Here is a 16203-nt window from a genome sequence, read left to right on the forward strand (position 1 = left end):
CCTCGATACGCTTCATTCGGCGCTGTAGTCCAAACAGCAATTTCTCGTACTAATAACTGCAGCGTTTATGCGCTGATGTAATGATATGTGGAGATATGCTCAGCTACTGCCAATATAAGTAGATTAATCAGATGCAGGAGTTCCTCTAATTGAAGGGTATTGTTTGTATGACTCTTGGAGAAATGGCATGAAAGACTGAACTGCTGGTCACAACTCCAATGGGAGCAAAAGTTAAAACCCGGGATCTGATAACAAGCAAAGCCGTATATCAGAGCACAGCATCAGTCGTCTGTGTGTACGCTTTCCCAGAAATACTCCGTTGATTATAGTGGGCTGACTTCAATTGTAAGGCAATATCCATAAAACTTTCATAACGGGCATGGAAAACAATAACCACACACCTGTAGAGGTTGCTTTTACTTATTATTTGAGTTCTTTTGATAAAAATGTTCTTTAAAGTTACAATATTTTACAATATTACAGTATTTTGTCATACTCAATCATTTTAGTCAATTTGACTTAAATTGCATATAGTTGTATGTGACACTCTGGACCACAAAACCGGTCTTAAGTAGCATGGCATGTTTGTAGAAATAGCCAAAAATACAATGTATGGGTCAAAATTATAATAATAATAATAATAATTATTATTATTTTTCCTAAAAATCATTAGGATATTAAATAAATAATGTTCCATGAAGATGTTTTGAAAATTTCCTACTGTAAATATTTCAAAGCTTAATTTTTGATTAGTAATAAGCATTGCTAAGAACTTTAAACACAACTTTAAAGACAATTTTCTCAAACCCTTATGACTGAATTTGTGGTCCAGTGTCACATATTATATTATATTATATTATATTATATTATATTATATTATATTATATTATAGTTTTCTAAATGTATTTCAGAGGAAAGAATACTTTTATTTAGGAACAACGCATGGATTAAAGGTGAATAATGAAAGTCAAGAATCTTAAATAATAATAATAATAACAATAATAATAATGTTTTATATACATAAAAAGCAAAAGTATTCGTGAGATTAAGAGATATTTCTTAAAAATATATTAATAATAATAATAATAATAATAATAATTTAATAAATAAATAAAAAGCAATAAGTATTATGAGCATTAGTGAGATTAAGATATTTCTTTAAAAAATATTAATACTAATAAATAAATAAATAAATAAATAAATATTACAATTTTACCAGTAAATGTCATACATGTTACAGACAGACAGACAGATCAAAATCCTTGTCCTTGTGTGGATATTTTGTGATCCCCATGAAAAAACAAGCTTATAAATTATACAGAATTAAGTTTTTTGAAAATCTACAAATGCATAAAGTTTCCTGTCAGGGTAGGGTTGTTGTAGGGCGATAGAAAATAAGTTTTTTTACAGTATTAAAACCATGATGCCTATGGAATGTCCACATAAAGCATGGAAACCCAACACGTTTATATATGTATGTGTATGTGTGTATTGACTAAACAGGTTTGAATTGGTTTGCTAATCAGGTTGATGGTGTAATATCAGAGCAGACATTTGTACACATCATTTGGAAGGGTTTAGGTACAATTTGTTCTTTGCCCTTAAGTTTATTTAAGTTTTAGTGGTTGTGTGCTCTTCACAAACTACCTACGCAGTGCTCAGTGCTATTTATACATGTTTTTTCAGAGCTCTGCCCTATCAGCCGCGTGCGTGTTTCCTCAGGGAGTCTCCAGCTTGTTACGGCTCCTTCTGTTTACTCGCCCGATTCCGTGAACGCCAACATCTCCTAATTCTCAATAAACCTCCAAAAGCACTTTTTATGTGTGGCTGAGGAACCACTCTAATGGAGTGCTGGACATCCTCAACAGGTAATGATTGTCTGGTTTCAGGGTCTGAATGTCTCCTTGTGTGCATTTATATTATTTTCTTTTTAATCTTGTAAAGCATCATAGTTTCCAAAGAAATATTGGGGTGCACAACTGTTTTCATCATTTTAGTAGCAAAACAGCATGAATGATTTCTGAAGGATCACGTCACACTGACAACTGGAGTAATGATGCTGAAAATTCAGCTTTGATCAATTATATTTTAACAGATATTCACATAGGAAAGAGCTATTTTAAATTAAAATACTATTTCACATTTTTTACTATATTTTTGATTAAATAAATGCAGCCTTGGTGAGGAGAAGAGACTTCTTTTAACATTAAATATATATATATATATATATATATATATATATATATATATTATTCCATACTTTTGATGCAGCGCAAGTTTCAAACGTCTGCCATGTAGATAATCTCACACAACAAAAAAAAAATTGTATTTCATGAAATTCTAATATTTAATGAAAGTGGATGTTTGGTTAATGGTTTTTGGTTTGGTTGGTTTTTGGTTAAATGGTTAATGGTAGATGTTTCTTATGCTCAAAAGAAATATTATTTCAATCTAAAATAAGTGTTTTCTGTGAGAATATATTTTAAAATGTAATTTATTTCTGTGCTACATTTTCAGCACCATTACTCCAGTCTTCAGTGTCACATGATTCTTCAGAAATCATTCTAATATGCTGATTTATTATCAAATGTTAAACAGTTGTGCTGCTTAATATTTTGTTGGAACCTGTTTTTTTTTTTGTTTTTTTTTCAAAATTCTTTAACAAATAAAAAGTTTCCTTTTTAATCTTGCAGTGCATCAGTTCCCAAAGAAATATTAGGCAGCACAACTGTTTTCATCATTTTAGTAGCAAATCAGCATATTAGAATGATTTCTGAAGGATCACTGGAAAATTATGCTAAAAATTCATCTTTAATCACATCAATCAATTATATTTTAACAGATATGCACATAGGAAACAGCTATTTTAAATTAGAATAATATTTCACATTTTTTACTATATCAATATACTTTGATCAAATAAATACAGCCTTGGTGTGACTTCTTTCAACAACATTAAAAAAAAAAAAAAAAAAAAAAAAATTATATATATATATATATATATATATATATATATATATATATATATATTGATGCAGCACAAGTCTCAAACGACTGCCATACACTGCAAAAAAAAAAAAAAAAATGCTTTTCTTACATAGATTTTTTCTTGTTTCCAGCCAAAATATCTAAAACGTCTTAAATCAAGAAGGATTTTCTAGACAAGTAAAAATTATTGTCTTGTTTTCAGAAAAATAAGTCAAAATTAAGTGAGTTTTTGGTTACAAGCAAAATAATCTGCCAATGCCGTAAGCAAAATAATCTTATTTTAAGACAACTATATTATTTTGCTTACCCCATTGGCAGATTATTTTGCTTGTTCCAAGCAAAAACTCAAATAATTTTAACTTTTTTTACTTGTCTAGAAAATCCTCCTTGATTTAATATTTTTTAATAATTTTAGCTGGAAACAAGAAAAAAACTAAGTAAGAAAAGTTTTTTTTTTTTTTTTGCAGTGTATAGATCATCCCACACAACAAAAAGTGAGTATTTCATGAACTTTTAATATTTAATGAAAGCAGATGTGCACTCAGTATTCATGATCTCTCAAGAGCGTAAAATTAAAAGCCAGTGCATAATATTTCAGCGGTTTCGCCATGCGTGGACCTAATGAATACTCCCATATTGACAAAGCAAACGGAGTTCATGGAGGGAATGGTTTATGTTCACCTGTCAAAATTGTCCGGACAGCTCCAAACATACCCTTCCCCCTTTATAATTAGTTTTTCCTGCCCTCATGTGGAAGAGGTATATTGATGCGTCTAGGTTTTCAAAATGAGATGGACTCTTTGGCACGGCTCGGCAATGCCAGCGGACGAAAAGTTTGCGGGTTCCACTGGAACGGCTCGCCATTTACCTAGGCCTCGCGCCGAGGCGGCAGACACCGCGAGCGAACGGGAAACCATAATAAGAGAAATGCAGAACATTTTATTAGAATTGTAGAAGAGTTGTTTCACTGCAAATGAAACATGACCTCATTTGGTGGTAATTAAATACAAACTGTGGAGGACGGAGAGGAAATTGGGGAGGAACTTGTCGGATCATAACGTTTCTCTTCATTTCTTTCTGCTCGCAAAGGTGAGATATTCTATATCCAGCTTCCAACGTGAAGCCAGCTCGGGGTCTAAGTGTTTTTCTTGGCTGGGCTGACATTGTGTCTCTCTTATCATTGCTGGCTGGGAGCGGAGAGGACCTTAATGAGACCTGCCTGGCGCTGAAAAGCATGATGGACAGACGGAGTGCTTTAGCCAAGTACAGGAGGAGAGCAGGGGGAGAGAGAAATCAAATCAATACTCCAACGTTACATTTTAAATAAACATTTGCACTCACTAGACATTGTTGGCAATGGCGGTTTTAGTAAGCTGTCCCCATTGGGAAAACCTAATACCGGGCGTTTGTGAAAGCCGGACCAAATTACAATGACGCCCACTGGCAAGACGTGGCGTGAACGGCAGAGAGAAGGTTCTACAGATAGTCAATTATTTTTAAGTAAGATGCATGTCGATATAAAAAGGTGTCAAAGTCCCTGCCCTGTGTTTGGGTTGATTTGGCTGTAAATGCACAAATATTACAGTTTTGTCCGATAGCAATAAGCCAATAATTATGGTCATGTTATGAAGATATAACACTTAAATTAACATTTAACAGATTTCAATTTAATAAAATTGGGTCTACATAAACAATTTAGAAAATAAAAAATAAATAAATAAATAAATAAATAAACATCTTTAATGTTATAAGTGAATTTGGCAATCACAATTTTATATTGTAGAGTATGAAAAATGTATATATTAATGTTGAAAAAAAAAATATATATATATATATAAATAATAACAATAATAAAAATAATAATAAAGACAGTATGATTTAATGGTTTATTAAACATATATTAATGTTGAAATTAAAAATAAATAAATAAATAATAATAATAATAATAACAATAATAATAAGACAGTATGATGTTTTGTTTTTTAAGACGTTTCTTATGCTCATCAAGGCTGCATTTATTTGATCAACAATACAGAAAAACTTGTGTGAAATATTATTTCAATTTAAAATATGTGTTTTCTATGTGGATATATTTTAAAATGTAATTTATTTCTTTGATACAAAGCTGGATTTTCAGCATCATAACTCCAGTCTTCAGTGTCACATGATCCTTCAGAAATCATTTTAATATGCCGATTTATTTTCAACGTTGAAAACAGTTGTGCACTTTTTATTCTTTAACAAATAAAAATCTCAAAGGAATATTTATTTAAAATAGAAATCTTTTGTAACAATATAAACTACCATGTAAAAGTTTGGGGTCAGTCAATTTTTATTCTTTCTTTTTTTGAAAGAAACTAATACTTTTATTAACCAAGGATGTGTTAAATTGAGGTGTTAGAATAAATGCTGCTCTTTTTAACCTTTTATTCATCAAGAATCCTGAAAAAAGATTCACACGTTCCAAAAAAAAAAATATATATATATATATATATATGATGATTTTTGAAGAATCATCAAAAAAATAAATAAATACAATAAATAAAAATAATGGCTGATAAAAATTCAGCTTTGCGTCACAGAAATAAATCACATTTTTAAACATATTAATATAGAATATATGTGTGTGTGTGTGTGTGTAATAATATTTCACAATATTGTTTTTTTCTGTATTTTTGTAAGTAAATGCAGCCTTGATAAGTATATAATAATTCTTTAAAAAATAAAACTTACTGATCCCAAACTTGAGCGGCAGTGTGTATATATTAGTTGTGTTAAATTATTAGTGTTTTCCAGCTTAAATATCTAAAATTATTAAATCAAGCTACATTTACAAAATTTCATGAGATAGTAAACCTTATTTTCTGAAAAATGCATTGAAATTAATTAAGGTTAAGCTTTAATCAAGGAACAATTATCTGCTAATGGGGAAAGATAAATAAAATGTAATTCAAAGCAAAGCTATTTTGTTATTTTGACTCCACTGGCAATTTTCTCACCTTTTTTTATAGCATAAACTCAAATTTGAAATATTTTCCACAAAAACCTTTGTCATTTAAATGTATCGGTAACACTTGAATACTTAAAGCCTTTATATATAATTAATTATTAAATTATCTTAATGCATTCATTATGCCTTGTTTTTTGCACTCATGAATAACAGCAACCACAGTTATAGCACATAATAATACTTATCTATTCATTGAACACAGTTTTAGAATGCATTAAAACACGATAAGCAACCAAATTCAAATGCAACAATCAATCAGCAAATATTCTAAAAACTAAAAAGATATAATGCATTAGAACTTACATTATGAATACCTTTATAATGCATTTCAAATAAAGGCTTTATGTAAAGTCCTAGTATCTTGATTTAAAATGTTTAGATATTTGGACTGGAAATCAAGACAAAAATACACATTTGTTGCAGAGTTTAACATCTTAACTTGTGAGTGTGAGATGACAGCAAAATGAAAAAACAGGGGAAGTGAGTATGAGATATTAAACATCCAACATTGACCAATATTGTCAGAACACTAACGGTCTTTCTTTATGTGTTTTGTGATAATTATGTGACGCAGCATATGTCCTCTGCATAACCTGCCAGAAGTTCCGTATTAAGTAATAAACGTCCAATTGACAGCAAAAATTAGGCTGGCCTCTGTCTGCACACAGATTTTATTATTATTTTTTTTTTTTTTCAGAAAAGACTAAATTCAAATGTAACAAGGAATGAGCAAATATTCTATTGTATCTCAACTTTAAAAATTCTAATGCAACATAACTAAAAAGAAATAATGCATTATAACATATGAAAACCTTTAGAATGCATTACAAATAAAGGATTTATGTAAAGTGCTACCATTTAAAATGTTTAGATATTGGTACTGGAAAACAAGACAAAAATACAAATTTGTAGCAGCGTTTAAAAGCTTAACTTCTGAGTGTGAGATGACTGCAAATGTAATCTAACTGAAAAAAAAAATGAGTAAGTGAGCATAAGGTATGAAACGGCTGACATTGACCAATATTGTCAGAACACAGACAGTCTTTCTTTGTGTCATGACATATGTCCTCTTCTTAACCTGCTAGAAGTTGCGTATTAAGTAATAAACTTCCAATTGACAGCAAAATTTAGGCTGGCCTCTGTCTGCACACAGATTTATTTTATTTTTTTATTTTTTTATTTTTTAGAAAAGACTACATTCAAATGTAACAAGGAATGAGCAAATATTCAAATGCATCTCAACTTAAATATTCTAATGCAACATAACTAAAAAGATATAATGCATTATAACATATGAATATCTTTAGAATGCATTACAAATAAAGGCTTTATTTAAAGTTTTACCAATGTATCTTGATTTAAAATGTTTAGATATTTGTACTGGAAAACAAGACAAAAATACAAATTTGTAGCAGCGTTTAAAAGCTTAACTTCTGAGTGTGAGATGACTGCAAATGTAATCTAAATGAAAAAAAAAGAAAGAAAAGATAGAGGAAGTGAGCATGAGATATTAAATGTCCAACATTGAGCAATATTGTCAGAACACTGACAGTCTTTCTTTATGTGTTTTGTATAAATATGTGGCATGGCATATGTCCTCTGCTTATACCAGAAGTTTTGTATTAAGTAATAAACTTCCAATTGACAGCAAAAATTAGGCTGGCTCTTCTCATAAGAGATGTTTTATTTCAGAAAAGACTAAATGCAAATGCAACAAGGAATGAGCAAATATTCTAATGCATCTCAACTTAAATATTCTAATGCAACAGAACTAAAAAGATTTACCCCCGGTTTCACAGACAAGGCTTAAGCCTAGTCCTAGACTAAAATGTAAGTCTGAGCTGTTTCAACTGAAACAAAATTGCACTGATATATCAATGCCTGAATGCTTAGATATTTGTACTGGAAAACAAGACAAAATACAAATTTGTTGCAGCGCTTAAAAGCTTAACTTGTGAGTGTGAGATGATGGCAAAGGTCATCTAAATGAAAAAAACAGGGGAAGTGAGTGGGGAAGGTATTAAACATCTGACATTGAGCAATATTGTCAGAACACCGACAGTCTTTCTTTATGCGTTTTGTGATAAACATGTGGCATGGTATGGCATATGTCCTCTTCTTAACCCACCAGAAGTTTTGTATTAAGTAATAAACTTCCAATTGACAGCAAAAATTAGGCTGGCCTCTGTCCGCACACAGATCGTCTTCTCATAGGAGATTTTTTTTTTTCTTCAGAAAAACTAAACGTGTCCTCTGCTTAACCCGTAACCACATAAATTTAAACCATTTATACCTGTCCTTAATAGTCAATTGCAGTCCAAATCCCAGCTCCATGTGATTTTATTATCTGGAGTCCTGGCAAGAGTGTGCTTAATAATGAGGGAAAGGAGGAAATATTAGAGAATGTAATAAATTTCAAATTGACGGCAAAACTCAAGCTGCTCTGTTCCTGCGCTCGGATCATCATCTCGTAAGACTTCTTCAGGAAAGTCTAACCATGGTGTATTTTCTGGAGTAAACCTGTGTGTGATTTGTAAACAGAAAACTCTCCAAGGCTCCTTCCTTCCTAACAAGGTAGTTTATCCAGGAGAGACGCAGCGGCTGTTTGCCCAGGTCAAACGGAAGGAGCTGCAACTAAAACGAAGCATTGAAATGATAATGTACAATTGTGGAGAAAGCTGGTCCAGCTGCTGCTGACTGCAGTGGAAAAGCAAAGAGAGATGTAAGACTCAGCTGTCCTGTTATGCTGTAATAGTTATGCTGTGTTATAGCAACAAGTACAGTCTTCATGAGGCAACTCAAACACTCTGGTCAGTTTGTTTTAAAATCCAAATGTTAAGTATTAAACCGCTGTAATTAATTCAGCATGAACCGCTTAACATTCAAGCTCCATTCAAACCACGTCACATGTCGGTTGTCGTGACTCTGATCCTGCATTTCACTTGCTCAAAACCAAACCTTAAAACTTAAAGCCTATCTAAACATTATTCTTTCACTGATTTGCAAGCACTGAAACGTCAAACCTGTTATTTTAGATGGACTAACTAATACTTTAAAATGTTTATAAAGGATCACATGATCTTCCTGCAAATGTGAATTATTGTTTTGATTAAAAAGAAAAAAAGAAAAATCCATTCTTCCCTTTTCTATTAGAATTGCAGCATTAATAAAGATAGATAAATATACAGGTGCATCTCAATAAATTAGAATGTTGTGGAAGAGTTCATTTCAGTAATTCAACTAAAATTGTGAAACGTGTGTATTAAATAATTTCAATGCACACCGCAAGTAGTTTAGTTCTTTAGTTCGATTAATTGTGATGATTTGGCTCACATTTAACAAAAACCCACCAATTCACTATCTCAACAACCAATAAAAAAACATTTTCAGTGAATTGTTGGCCTTGAAAGTATGTTCATTTACTGTATATGTACTCAATACTTGGTAGGGGCTCCTTTTGCTTTAACGTGGCATGGAGGTGATCAGTCTGTGGCACTGCTGAGGCGGTATGGAAGCCCATTCCTTGTGAAGCTCACCAAAATTCTGGAATCGATTTTGCTTGACAAGCCTCTCAAGGCTGCGGTTCTCTCGGTTAGTTGTGCATCTTTTTCCTTCCACTCAACTCTCTGTTAACATGCTTGGATACAGCACTCTGAACAGCCAGCTTCTTTGTCAATGAATATTTGTGACTTACTCTCCTTATGAAGGTTGTCAATGATTGTCTTCTGGACAACTGTCAGATCAGCAGTCTTCCCCATGATTGGGTAGCCTGGTGAACCAAACTGAGAGAACCTTTTGAAGGCTCAGGAAACCTTTGCAGATGTTTTGCGCTGATTCGCTGATTGGCATGTCACCATATTTTAATTTGTTGAGATAGTGAATTGGTGGGTTTTTGTTAAATGTGAGCCAAATAATCACAATTAAAAGATCCAAAGACTTAAACTACTTTAGTCTGTGTGCATTGAATTTATTTAATTACAATTTGAGTTGAATTACTGAAATAAGTAACTTATCCACGATATTCTAATTTATTAAGATGCACCTGTACAGCTGGAAAAATGCGTAAAAAAAGCTTTAATGCCGCAATAACATGCTGACTGAAAACATCATCCATCAATGACAAGAACTAGAATTGCTAATAGTTCAAATTTAATAATTGTTAGCCAATTGTAATTTAAAATAACTGTTGGTTATTCCGTGTTAACACGAGCAGAGGTCCCTGGCTTAATTTTTTGATTTTGCTAATATTTCTTCTGAAGACAGATAGACATGTATAGTGATGAAAGTCAAAATATGAAATATCATGGATGAATATTTACTGAGTAATCCACTATTTTGTAGAGGGAGGTCAAAATGGCATTTTTTAGCTTAGATTCAGAGTCAAGTTACAGGGGGGTAAGAATGAGTTTAGAAAGATGGCAGCATCATTATCTTATTTTTACACAGAGATTGATAGTTATATTAGTAAATATGTTGACATTAGCAAACTTTGTTGCATTATGTGCCAATGGTGACCATTCAAAAATGGGGAAACAGCACTTTTCAAAACATTCCTCTTTAAAATAATAGTAGTATTGTAATTTTTCAAAATGACCCACATTGGTTTTTGACCACTGTACATTTTAATGATTTACTCCTGGAGCCATATTAATGTTCCAATATCTCTGGAAACAAATTTCATAGGGCTTTGAAAATAAAAATGCCAAAAGGAAAGTTTATTAAGACCCAATATCTAAAAGGGCATTGACATATCTTTAATACTGCTTGGGTTACAGGCATGCAAACTTTGAAGAAAAACTTGAAAAAGTGTTTCCCCATTTTTGAATGGTCACCATTGGCACATAATGCGACAAGGATTGCTAATGTCAACATATTTTACTAATATAACTACCAATCTCTGTGTAAAAATGAGATAATGATGCTTCCATCTTTCTGAAGTCTTTTCACCCCCCTGTAACTTGACTGTGAATCTCAGGTGAAAATTGCCATTTTGACCTCCCTCTACAAAATAGTGGATTACTCAGTAAATATTCATCCATGGCTTTCATCACTATACATGTCTATCTTTCCTCAAAATAAATATTAGCAAAATCAAAAATGTAGGCCGGGAAAGTTTTAGTGATTTGGTTGATTTGACACGGAATGACCCTGTTTTCTATTTAAATACATTTTAAAATGTAATTTATTCCTGTAATTTCAAAGCTACATTCTTAGCATCATTACTCAGTTGCATGATCCTTCAGAAATCATTATAATTAGCTACTCAAAAACATTTGTTAGTAGTAGTAGTAGTAGTAGTAGTAGTAGTAGTATGTTGAAAACAGCTGAGTAGATTGTTTTCAGGTTTCTTTGATGAATAGAAAGTTCAGAAGAACAGCATTTCTTAAACAGCAAATCAGGATAAGAATCATTTCTGAAGGATCATGTGACACTGAAGACTAGAGTAATGATGCTGAAAATTCAGCTTTGATCACAGGAAAAATTACATTTTAAAATATATTCAAATAGAAATTTTAAATTGTAAAAATATGCACAATATTACTGCTTTTGTTGTATTTTGGATCAAACAAATGCAGGCTAGGTGAGCAGAAGAGAATTCTTAAAAAAAATCACTGTTCAAAAACTTTTGACTATAAACTTACTTTACTTTTTACTTTTATACATAAATATAAAAGATCAAATTTAAACATTTACATTAATATTTAATGTTATTAATGTTATTATAAAATATATAATATATATTGGCTATTATAAAAAAAATAATATAATAAAATATCATTAATATATAAGTATTAAAGCAGTATTACTTTTGTAAAAATACAATTTTCTCCAAGTGTTACAACTGTCCCTATTTGGGGAAAAAAAAAGCAAATCACCAAAACAAACTTGTCCTCGTAACGGCTAATAAACTCCATCCTCAGTGTTTATGTACCAATAAATTTACTGCAAATTGCCCATATTTTAAGTCACTTCAGAGAATCTTGGGTGTGTTGGTATTTGTACAGGTTTGTTGTATAACCAGCCACTGGCAATTATAGCAATTATGGGTTGCCATTTTAAAGTTAGATATGCTTATTGAAACCAAGCATTGCATTGCACTTGGTGTGCAAATTTGATTGTGGACTTTGTGCATCCCTGTCAATCCTGTGATTTTTTATTTATTTTTTTATTTAGTCTAGGCATTCTGATTTTAATATTCAAAAACACAACACTAAATAAACATTCAGAACCCAAGGGAACTCTCCGTTTCTCTATGATGCACTGCATATTTTTGGAAAATGATGCTTTTTTTGACGTCGGACACCAGGCTCCTTTGATTTACAAGCAGGAAAGACAAACACGCGTCTGACAAAGTCAAACAATCTATTCTCAGTAGCTCTTTTAATAGAAGTTTCTGCTGTGGAGAGTCTGTGGCTGAAAGCAGTGACCAGCCCTCCACCCTTCTAAACAACTACAACTCTGCTAACTGAGTCTGTTTGTAACCCTGTGGTGATTCACTCTGGGTAATTGGGTGCATTGGCATGGCTGACCCCGGATCAGGTGTATATGTAGGAAACACAAGACACAAGGTTAATGGGAGACTTTAGATCATTCTTAAGGCACTGTGTCAGGCTGCACTTAATGCTGAGAATCAGTGTGTCAATAAACAGAGTATGCAGACTTCTGCTGTATAACCCGTTTCCCAGAAAAGAATGATAAACATTATAATGGATCACCTTTTGAGGTTACAGCTGTACGGGAAACAAGAGGGCATCTGCCTTACCTTTCCTGGAAGGGTAAATGTGTGCCTGTGTGGTCAGGAGGTGGGAAGATGGTAATGATGAGACTAAGATTATTTTCTGCATTTGACACTAACAGTAGAGTAACAATGCGTCATGCAGGTGTCCATTTCATTACTACAGAAAGAGCCAAAGAAACTAGTTAACAGACTCAATTTAAACAAAAAGCACCAGTGTTTAATAGTAACAAATACAGTTGAAGTCAAAAGTTTACATGCACCTTGCAGAATGTTAGCTAAATAAGAGGGATCATACAAAATGCATGTTATGTTTTATTTAGTACTGACCTGAATAAGATATTTCACATAAAAGATGTTTACATATAGTCCACAAGAAAAAATAGCTGAATCTATAAAAATTACAAGGTGCAAAAGTTTACAAACCCTTGATTCTTATCTGAATGATCAACAGCGAGTGTTTTTGTTTAGTGATAGTTGTTCATGAGTCCCTTGTTCATCCTGAATGGTTAAACTGTCTGCTGTTCTTCAGAAAAATCTTCTAGGTCCCAGAAATTCTTTGGTTTTCCGGCATTTTTGTGTATTTGAACTCTTTCCAACAATGACTGTATGATTTTGAGATCCATCTTTTCACACTGAGGACAACTGAGGGACTCATATGCAACTATTACAGAAGGTTCAAACACTCACTGATGCTCCAGAAAGAAACACAATGCAAAAGATGTCACTTTGCCTAAATATTGTATTTTATTATTATTTACTACTGCCCTTCAGAAGCTACTGAAGATACTTACATGTTTCCCAGAAGACAAAATACGTTAAATTTACCCTCTTCTTCAAATTAAAAAAAAAGTTTTCACCCCCAGCCCTTAATGCATGTATTTTTTTTTTCTTCTGGAGCATCAGTGAGTGTTTGAACCTTCTGTAATAGTTGCATATGAGTCCCTCAGTTGTCCTCAGTGTGAAAAGATGGATCTCAAAATCATACAGTCATTGGAAAGGGTTCAAATAAACAAGAATAAGAATTTGTGGGACCTGAATGATTTTTCTGAAGAACAGCAGACAGTTCAGGACAACCAAGGGACTCAAGGGAAAAAAAAACAGCTGTGGATTTTTCAGGTTACAACACCGTATTAAGATTAGAAGGTCATTTTTATAAATTCAACTATTATTTTCTCTTGTGGACTACATGTAAACATCTTATGTGAAATATCTTATTCAGGTCAGTACTAAATAAACAATAACATGCATTTTGGATATACCCCTTTTAAGTTTACTTTACGACTGAAAATGCTAAACTGGCATGCACAACATGCAATCTTGCTATTGGTAAAAACAGCTAGTGTGAAGCTACTGAAAAAACAAACTAAGCCACCAGCATTGCTATTTTAGTTAATCACTCATCAACACTGATACCTATACAGTCCGTGACACCGAACACATCCTCCTTTCCTTGTCATCCCCTATTCACCCCCATCTCTAAACACTAACCATGTCATTTTTTTCACTCTTAGCCCCACCAGTTTTGCTAATTGTGGTGTAACTCAATCCTGGCACTGTGCCATAACATGACCCAAAGTTTCCCCGGCGGCCAATCAGCGAACAGCCTCATAATGCAACGTGTGGCACTTAGCCGCACAGTAAAAGACCTCCATTCAGCAAATAATCACACCGTATGCAAGAGGCAACCCGCGTGAAAATAAGCCAGGTTTGATGAGAAAACAATCACGGCCTGCTGAGTTCCTGCGCGGTAGCAAACACTGCAAATCTCCAAAGGACGGTTGAGGTTTGGCGGGGAGCTAGCGTAAGTGCCAGCTACATCATCCGGGCCAAGTTTTGACACATGCCTGACACATCCTGTCCCCCATGCTCCGTGGAGTATTTTACTACGTATGTAACATGTTCACACATACATATAATGCACAGACATGGTCTATAAATGTATATGCTTCATGTGAGGCAAAACAGGTTTTGTAAACAAACGAAAGAAAAGGCACATACATATACATAAATAGTACATTTAGTGGTACAAGAGCTTGTCACTGGGGCAGTATCATTAAAGAGACCACAGTGTACATGTACCTTATTTATACCTAAAAGGTTCATAGTAGTAGCTTAAATCCCAAAGAACAGTTGAATGCATAACCTTGCAGTGTTCTACATCTGATTGCACGCTGAATGCAAACACATGCGGTCAATACATGCACACTATTTTTCTCCAAAAGTTAAAAGCACTAAAAATTGTGTACTCAATTTTCAAAACTAGAGTTGCGTGCATCTCTTTATCCCCTCATACAAGTGTTCATCAATGCCATCTATTCGCTTGTTAAGCATTAGTTTACTTCCAGAACAATAATATAGAGATAATTTACTCACCCCATTGTAATTCAAAATGTTCATGTTTTTTTTTTTCTTCAGTCGTAAACAAATGTTTTTTGAGAGGAATTTTATCCATATACAGTAGTGCCCATGAGTTTGAACTTCCAAAATGCAGTTTAAATGCAGCTTCAAAGGGCTCTAAACAATCACAGCCGAGGAAGAAGGGTCTTATCTAGTGAATTGATCAGTTATTTTCTCAAATGCATTAATATTTATACACTTTTTAACCACAAACGCTCACCTTGTCTAGCTTTGCGATGTGCACTCCGGTTCAAAACAGTTAGGGTTAGGGTTAGGTTGAAGTTCTCCAACTTCAAAATCGCCGCTGTTTTACTTTTTTTATAAAGCATTTGATCTTCTTTGTCTTCAGTCTCATGGCATCACAATATTTTAACAATTTATAAAAGATGAATCATCTGAGATTTCGGTATGGAGATAAAGTTTAGGATCATGATTTATCAGTAGTTTTACAACATGAGATAAAGAATTTGGACAGAGAATCTGTGAGGTTGTTGCTGTCTGCAGTATTTTGTTATTGTTCCATCTCCTCCTCATCTCTTTCAGCTATAAAGTTGCCACCTCATGAAGAAAATAATAGAAAAAAAATTCAAGATGCACATGCAATCTGTGGTTAGAAAAATTCAACCCATGTTCATTGGAAATATGTGCCTCTATATATACATTTCTGCAATATTGTAATTACTTTGGTACAGTCACTTACAGTATTGCTGCGTTTTTATTGCGCTGCAAACATCCAGGTATAATGTCGCTAAAGGTAAAGCTCCATCATGTTGGAAATATCCCCTACACCAAACCTTAAACCTAACCGATAGTGTTAACAAATGCAAAAGTTATATAAAAACACATTTGTTGAGGCAGCCATGTTATTTTAATCTCCTTATGAGGGTTTGAGCTGTTTTGTCGAACCGTAGTTTCACAGGGTTTATACCGGAGCTCTTCCTCACTCAAGTGCAACGCCATATTGCATGAGTTACCAAACAATTCTACTGAATTAGAAAATTCCTCATGCATACAAAGCTATATATGTGAGGACAACGTTTAGAAGTATCAGTTTTCAAAGGATTGTTTG

Source organism: Garra rufa, chromosome 22, assembly GCF_049309525.1.
Source record: "Garra rufa chromosome 22, GarRuf1.0, whole genome shotgun sequence".
In the NCBI taxonomy this organism is placed as follows: domain Eukaryota; kingdom Metazoa; phylum Chordata; class Actinopteri; order Cypriniformes; family Cyprinidae; genus Garra; species Garra rufa.